Consider the following 8436-nt stretch of genomic DNA (forward strand, 5'->3'; position numbering starts at 1 on the left):
GCCTTCGAAATTGGTTGTTTTTAGTGGTATAACACGATGTGGGCTGAGACACAGTCTCTGTTTTCAGAAAGGGTTTCCAGCTTGGATAGTCTATTCAGGTAAGCACATATTCATTTTAGGTGTTAAACTTAAATAGTTTCTGAGTTTTATAGCTTTTCTCTTGTTTTGTCATCACATACTCATCTTGTTTTCTACTTGAATGTGCAACCCTGGTTGGCTATGGTGTGGGTCCTCAGAGTCATGCTGAATTTCGGTTGGGTCTACCAGTTTCTTGGAACCCACCACTGGGTATGTGTTTGTTTGTCGAACTAGGCTAGGGATATTAGTTAACATCCTTCATCCGTGAAGTGGACGGAATACTATTCCTGTAATGTATTTTTAAAAGGTTTCTCTAGCCTAAGGCTAAGGGTTTTGTTATAATAACTCAGAGGGACTGGGCCGTCAAAGGTTCGAGACTTGCCCAAGCAGGCTTAGGAATGAGGACAGACTACAGGGACTGTGAAAGCAGGAGAAGTGTGGTGGCGTAGAAAACTGTTGCAGCACCACCAAAGTGGAGTCTGATGGCAGAAGAAGAAGAGTTGTTGACTTGAAGAGAATCAAGGGTGAGGGGCATATTTTCTTGGTCTGGACTGCACTGTGACTGGTTGGCCGGGTGGGTAGTGTATATGAGAGCCCTGAGCATTGCAGAAATGGTGGGAATATATGCAGTCTTGTACTTTGCTAGTAACCATGTTAACCCCATTAATTCACAGTCTTTGTTGTATATTCTGCTGGTTCTCTCAGAGTAATTCCCATTCTTGCCTGGACTGCCATTGATCTTCTGGAGTGCCCTGAGGAAGTTAGTGCATCCATGGTGAGATAGGCTAGTGCAGTTGCTCTCCAAGGCTCGAACTACAGAGAGGGGCATGGCTGCATTGTGCCCATGGGTGGAGACATTAACCACATTCGGATAGCTAAGCGAGCTAACATGGTGGAGCCTTATGCCACATAAGCAGAGTATTGGATTGCAAGAAGCACTGGGGATGGGGATATTGATGCCCCGGGTCTTCAGAGAGCTCTGCAAACTGTTCACACATGCCTGCGAATCGTCGAGACGGAGAGGCTACAAGTCAGATGATGACATGGGTGTGGATGCCGCTTGGAGCGTAGTTTGAGTGTGGGCAGCATACAACCAGGTGGCCAAAATAGGGCAGTAGCGGCTCCTGTCAAGAAGCCCCTTTCCATCGCCGCAGGCCTCCTTCACACCTCCGAAGAGCTCATCCGCGAGATCGAGGTGGCATGTCTACTTCCCCTGCTGAACAGGGAATGCAGGTACAGTGTTCGAATCCTCATTTTCAGACTTTTGGTTTTGGTTATGAAATTGTAGTCTTGTTGCCAAGAATGCGCTTGTGTTAAGTTATGCTTTTGTTTTTCTTATATATGAGATCTCCTTCCTATTTATTGAGCATATTTTCTCTCAGAAGAGGGTATCTAGAGCATTATACATGTTTTTAGTAGGATTCCACTACTTTTTATTTTTCTAGAAGACCAGTTCCTTATTTTATTTACTTACCCTATGATTTGTATATTCTTACATACTCCTTTCTGTATATATATCGATCACTATGTCTTACACATTTCATTTTATGGGTTCCAGTTCTAGTCTACTCTAGGTTTCTTGACTTTGCCAACTCTTCGTCTCATCTCTAGGATTTCACTCCTTTGTGATTTCTAGGTATAACTACTCATTATGTCAGACTTTGAGTTAGGTTTTGATGTACTATAATGGTTATTTCAAAAGGGTTGATGATAAAATTCATGCTACATTAGGGTGGCATCCTCTTTCACACTGGTATAATGAATTTTTACCAGAGTATTGGGTATTTGTTTATACATCAAATTGAATTTTCATTATCTATATTTAGTCAAATGATCCCTAACTTTAGTGTGCCTAGTCTATCTTGCTTCAAGTGGGATTCAATGTTAAATTTTTGGTTATGGAAGTAACAATACTCTTTTATTTTTGAGTTACACCAGTAACAATTCCTTATTGACAATTTTCTATTGTTTTTGGTACAGAGCATGAGAGATAATGATGGATTTAACTAATAGGTATAATACCCTCTGTTACTCTATTGTCCTTTGTTCGATGAAGTTATGGATTTCATTTCATTTTCGGCATATTTATTTTCTCGCGTTCTTTCCTACAGGTATGTGTAGAAGCTCAATTCCATTTACGCCTTCCACGCCTAAGGATCTCTTAAAATTTTGACTCGTGCTTGCAACTCAACAGGTTAGTTTTCATGACATTCTTCATACTCTGGTTACCCTGTTCATATTGGATTGAGTCATGAGCATCATATTTTCCCTTTGTTATTTGGTATTTATTTAAGGGGTTAAGACCCTCTTTTCAAATGTTTCCCCTTACCAAGGAATTTGAACAAGATTTAACTTTACAATGGTTTTATGCCGTTAATTTATTTTCTAAAAACAATATATTCAACTAGCTCTGAAAAGACGATGAGTCTTTGTACTTAATTGTCTTCTTAACAAATATGTTTATCAAAAGGGATTAATGCCTTCATTGTTTTTTTTGTAGAGATATTTAGTTGTATGGGACAATTATAGCTAGTGTGTATTCTTGTACATGATTTGAATTATGAGTTCTTCCTCTATCAAATTTCATATGTAAATTTGAATTTCTAGTAATGTATATGATTATTAGATAATGAATTTGATTTGTATTTTCTATATTACCATGAATTCCTCTGAATGATGAATTTTGTTTTTCCATTTACTGTTAATGTAAAAGTGTCTGTGTGTTTCTAAAACTCGCTAAGGGAAAAATGTCTTTCTTATATAATTTTGAGTTTCAAATCGGTCTTTCAATCCCAACCAACAAAATTTGTTTATTGTTAACTATTGTGTCTCCCTAAGTACATTGATCTTGTAGCGTAAATGTTTTAGAATGAAAAAGGAAGGATTTATATAACCCCCATGACTTCCAAGTTCATAAGATATCCATTATATTTTGCGGAAATGTGAAAGAGTGATCTTAGATAAATTCTTTCTACTTGATAGACATAATTTCAACTCCAGTGGTAATTTTGATTCTCGGTGCTTTATATAATAGTTCTATGAGTCAAATTATAATCCGCTTCAATATGGCACCGAGTATTCAGGAAAATCTGAACTGTTTTTTTTTCCTTTATTATATACATGCATAATGTTCCTCATTCATTGCTCCTATCCAATGCTAGTGTTAAATAAGTTTATGAAAATCTTACTGTAAATGTTTATCTTGGCTTCTAAAGATGTAACCAAGTTCATTAGACACTAGTTGGTGTACAAAACATAGTAATGTAAGGAAATCAACTAGCTAGTACTTACACTATAACCCCACTCTACACACTCCTTGGTGATGTAAAAATTCTTCTCCATATGAGCAATAATTTAACTAATTAAATATTCCACACCTTCTATCTCACCTAGTAACCACACTATCCTTAATGGATACACCCATTTACTCTCCTCATAACCCTCTTCTTTCGATCATTGTATTAGCTCTAACTATCCCTAGTCAAAGAGTTTGGTAAGGTTTACAAACCAAAAATAACACATATAGTTAGATAATACGCCAAGGAATTTATATCTATCTGCTCCTTTTAGCACTAACATATTATGAAAAAACATATTAGTTTTTGATTTAAGTATGATGAATAATGCTACAATTCCTCACAAATATCATTGTCTATAGTACAGACATAAGTATTATAATTGAACAAAATTTATCACACATATCATTGCTTATTACAAATACATTGGAACTAACAAACAACATAATTCATCGCCCTCTAATTATTTTGTTTCTTCTCATCATATTGATGCCATTTCATACATTCACTTAATTCAATAGAATATTCATATATAAAACCTGTAAATAAAACACTAATTAGAAATTCTAACCATGTGACAACTTGAAATACACATGGGAAATACAAGTTCCTCCCAGCCATGAATAGAATCCTCTAGTCCCCCCTGAGCTAATATATGCTTGCCCCTTGAAATATACAAATAAACAACAACCTCTCCCCTTGATTCTAAAGTAAAGTATTTCTATAAATTTTCTTCCTTAGAAGAATTTTCCTTAGTGGCATCCCACATTTTTTTCATCTGCCAACCCACTCGCCTAGCTTATCTTTCTTTTTTTTTCAGAAAAAGGTGTGTCTTCCTTTTTCTTAAAAGTTGTCTGTCTCTCCTGTGACACTTTATTCCAGCCATACTTAGTATATTTCTTGAGCTAAGTGATTTAATGAAATGTTTTTCTCCTATCTGATTAAATCTTATTTATTATCTCCTTAGAATTTTTAGGTTTCCTTTCTAGCGAAGATTTATTTTACTCTCATCTATCAAGGATGATTTCCCAAATTTGGAAAGAATACTCTAGTGGTCTTTAAGCACTGCCAAGTTATCTGCTGAAGACAAATGTAGTTCCAACAACTGATGAATATGTGCACAAGATTTACTTTTGGAGTCTAATTGAAGGTGGCCTATATGTTCTAAAATGAAGCTCTGTTGCATATATTTTGTCCTGTTCAACCTGCAAACTAAATCTGTGGCTAAAAATTTATGTTACGCCCGTGATTCCTCTGTGCAGATATCAAGGGGCTAGCACGGATTCTATGTCGATGAGTAATGCAAAAAACACACACATGAAACTATGCAAGAAGGAAGAAAACCTCGAGAATGGAAGGATTTTAAATGGGATCCATCCCAGTACCCTTTTGGAAGGAAGACAGTAAGGATGAAAGGAGGGTCATCGACAAGCAGCAACGGGAACCACCAGAAAGCTCTTGAATATGTAAACTCCATTCCGGAACTATTCCGTGAGAAGAGTGAAGATAGAAAGACTAGCCAAGAAAACTAGCCCTCAAGGCATTGTGTTTCAGAATGAGGAGATCTTCTCCTACAATGGGGCCAAAACAAGAGGCCTCGTGGTTGTAGAGCAGAATACAGAAGCGTGGTTGAAGAATCTTCTATTCAGGCTAAGAAAATTATTTGGATCGATAGACATAATGGAAGGCATGACCAACAGACATTCAAAATGATTTTATTTATTTATTTTTAAATAATTTTTTACATTGTCTCTAGAGAGACAATAGTTTGAATTATGGACATTTATTTATTTTTTAATAATTTTTTATATTGTCTCTAGAGAGACAATAGTTTGAATTATGGACATTTATTTTTTTTTAATAATTTTTTTTATTCTCTCTAGAGAGACAATAGTTTGAATTATGGACATTTATTTTTTTTTAAATAATTTTTTATATTGTCTCTAGAGGGACAATAGTTTGAATTATGGGCATTTATTTTCTTTAAAATAATTTTTTATATTGTCTCTAGAGAGACAATAGTTTGAATTATGGACATTTATTTATTTTTTAAATAATTTTTTTTATTGTCTCTAGAGAGACAATAGTTTGAATTATGGACATTTATTTATTTTTAAATAATTTTTTATATTGTCTCTAGAGAGACAATAGTTTGAATTATGGAATTGTCTCTAAAAATACAAAAATGTAATTGTCTCTAAAGAGACACAAATGAAATTGTCTCTAGAGAGACAAATCAAATTGTCTTTAGAGAGACAATAATAATATGTGTTCTACATTGTCTTTATAGAGACAAATTTTTGAGACATTATATTTTGAGACACCCGCTTAGAGACAATATTTAAGACAATACACAAGTTTCATTTTGTCTTAAGTTAAGACAATTGACTCAAATATTGTCTTAAATATTGTCTTAAAACCCCCCTACATGTAGTAGTGACGTTGTGCCATTCTATCCCAGATTGGACGTATCAGGCACTTGGATTAAAAACTCCCAAGCTGGTTGGACCAAACTAAACTTCTTCAAGATCAAACACAATCAAGATTTGTATAAGAACTCCTATTTTCTTGGTCTGGTTGGCGCATCGTAGATTTCTTTCGGGTTAAACTTATTTGGCGAGACTAATATCATTCTAGATTTCTTCCATGTTAAACTTATTTGGCGAGACTAATATAGAGGACACTGGATAGAGATTTTTCACCAGATAAAAACAATATTTGGAGATTTTATTTTTATTTACTTGAAGTGACCTTTGGCTAGATTTCCTTATTAACTACACAAATTAATATAGAGGACACTGGATAGAGATTTTTCACCAGATAAAAAAATATTTGGATCTTTTATTTTTATTTACTTAAAGTGATCTTTGGCTAGATTTCCTTATTAACTACACAAATTATGTCCAGTGGGCTTGTGCTAATTTTTACTTTTAGCAATAAACATTAAGGAGTCTTTGTAGTAAATTCATTTAGCAGGGACATATCAATGGGTGAGAGGAAAAATATTTTGAATTCTTGCATAAATAAGAAAATAGAGCTAAATATAACGGATTCGTGACTCTTTATGGTCATTCCTGACCACAAAGTGAGTAGAATTGGCCATAAGAAACATAAAGTGCCTCTATGGTCAATGGATATATTCTCCCAAAAACAGTTTCCAATCCTAAATCAATAAAACCAACACTTCATGTTCTGATCAGTAACTAAATTATATCAAAATAACAAGAAGCTCCAATTTTAAATAAATTCACCACTATGTTTGGTAAGCCTTGAGAAAAATGGCACCAACAATGAAGGTGTGGTAAATATAGCTAATTTTAACTTACATCTCCTGAATTTGGAATTCATAGTTGATGATACAAGACAACAATTCTCTCAGACTGAATTGAATATAAAATAGTACAGAAAATTCATAAGAAGATATTAACAGGTAGAACTTTGTGCATCATTCTTGATCTGGTTTGTTTGTGGTGATGGAGAAAATATATGGGGAGAGGGCCACGAGATAAAATTCAGTATCTTGCTTCCAGGAATTAGAACAGGTAGGATTCTACACTATGACTTAAAAAAAGCATTTAAATTTTATTTATTTATTTTCATACATTTTCTCAAACAAATTGGATAGAGAGGTTGTATCGGGTTCTAATTGATAGCCAACAGAGGGAAATAGAAACATCACCTTTTTAATAGCATCCTTCATGTCAAAAATAGTAAAATTAAATTTATTAAATCAAACCTAAGAAGCTCATAGGTGTGGAACACCACCTGGATACTGCCCCTGCAGAACACGCTCTGTACATTACAATAATTACATGATGAATATATAATTCACACACAATTAGGGAAGTTGAAACGACACCCTAGAAAACAAGAACAAGCTCCTAATCTAAGTTTAGTTTGAGCCCTCACTCCATTAAGACATTTCTTCATTAATGTCAACACTCCCCCTTAATGGAGAAATGGATTCACACATATGCCTAAGACTTCCCTAAACAATTCAAACTTGATTCTACCAATGGGTTTGATAAAAATATCAGCAACATTGTCATAATTATTATAATACTCAATATGGATTTCTTTTGACTAAACTTTCTCCCTCACAAAGTGAAACTGCGTATCGATATGTTTTGTGTTCTTATGAAATACTCGGTTATTTACAAGTTTGATGGAGCTCTGGTTGTTGCATTTGATCACTATTGCAACCCTCTGTTCTTCTCCAGCATCAAGGAGAAGTCTCCTCAACCAAATGGCTTCACTTGTTGCTGCACACATAGCTTGATATTCAGCTTCTGCAGAAGACAAAGATACCATGTTCTACTTTTTTCTACTCCATGTAGTGACCCCAGATCTAATGCTAAATGCATAGCCTATTATGGATCGTCTGTCATCTACATTTCCAGCCCAATGAAATTATGAAAAACCTATCAATCTAACATCACATCAATCAATATAAACAATACCAAAATCTAAGGTTCCATGTAGATACCTTAAAACACATTTTGCTGCAACCCAGTGGCTTTCAATGGGCTTAGACTTAAATTGGCTCAATGCAATGACCGCATAAGCCAAATCTGGCGTAGTTGTAGTCAAGTAGATTAGACTCCCAACCAACAGTCTATACAAGGTCACATCTGCCTCCTTAGATCCATCATCATTTTGAAGTTTTAAGCTCTTCTGTAAAGGTATTGTTGTAGCTTTGCACTGATCCATTCTGAACTTTTCCAGTAAGCTCTTGACATACTTACTCTGTGACAGAAAGTTTGTTCAGAATCCCTCTAGAATTCTAAACCCAAAAAATAATGTAGCTCTCCAAGGTCTTTCATCCCAAAGACTTGTGATATCTACTCCTTGATTTCTTTAATGAGATTATCAACATTCTCTGTAATGATTAGATCATCTACATATAAAAAAATCAAAACAATATTTCCCTCTTTATCAAACACGGTATAAAGATTAGGGACATTTTTGCTTCTTTTATAACCATGGTACAAGAAAAATGAATCAATTTTTTCATACCATGAGCTTGGTGTCTGTTTTAGTCCATACATCGCTTTCTTCAACT

The 8436-nt window shown here is 34.7% G+C and overlaps 1 pseudogene; it reads right to left on the minus strand.

Annotated features, from left to right (window-relative positions):
- Window positions 1-487: 487 nt before the first annotated feature.
- LOC149183098 (putative GPI-anchored protein At4g28100 pseudogene) lies at window positions 488-8084 on the minus strand (annotated as a pseudogene).
- Between the last annotated feature and the right edge of the window lie 352 nt (window positions 8085-8436).

This window comes from Pinus tabuliformis, chromosome 3_2 (genome assembly GCF_031772625.1).
Source record: "Pinus tabuliformis cultivar Carrire ecotype Pingquan chromosome 3_2, CPIR1, whole genome shotgun sequence".
Lineage (NCBI taxonomy): Eukaryota > Viridiplantae > Streptophyta > Pinopsida > Pinales > Pinaceae > Pinus > Pinus tabuliformis.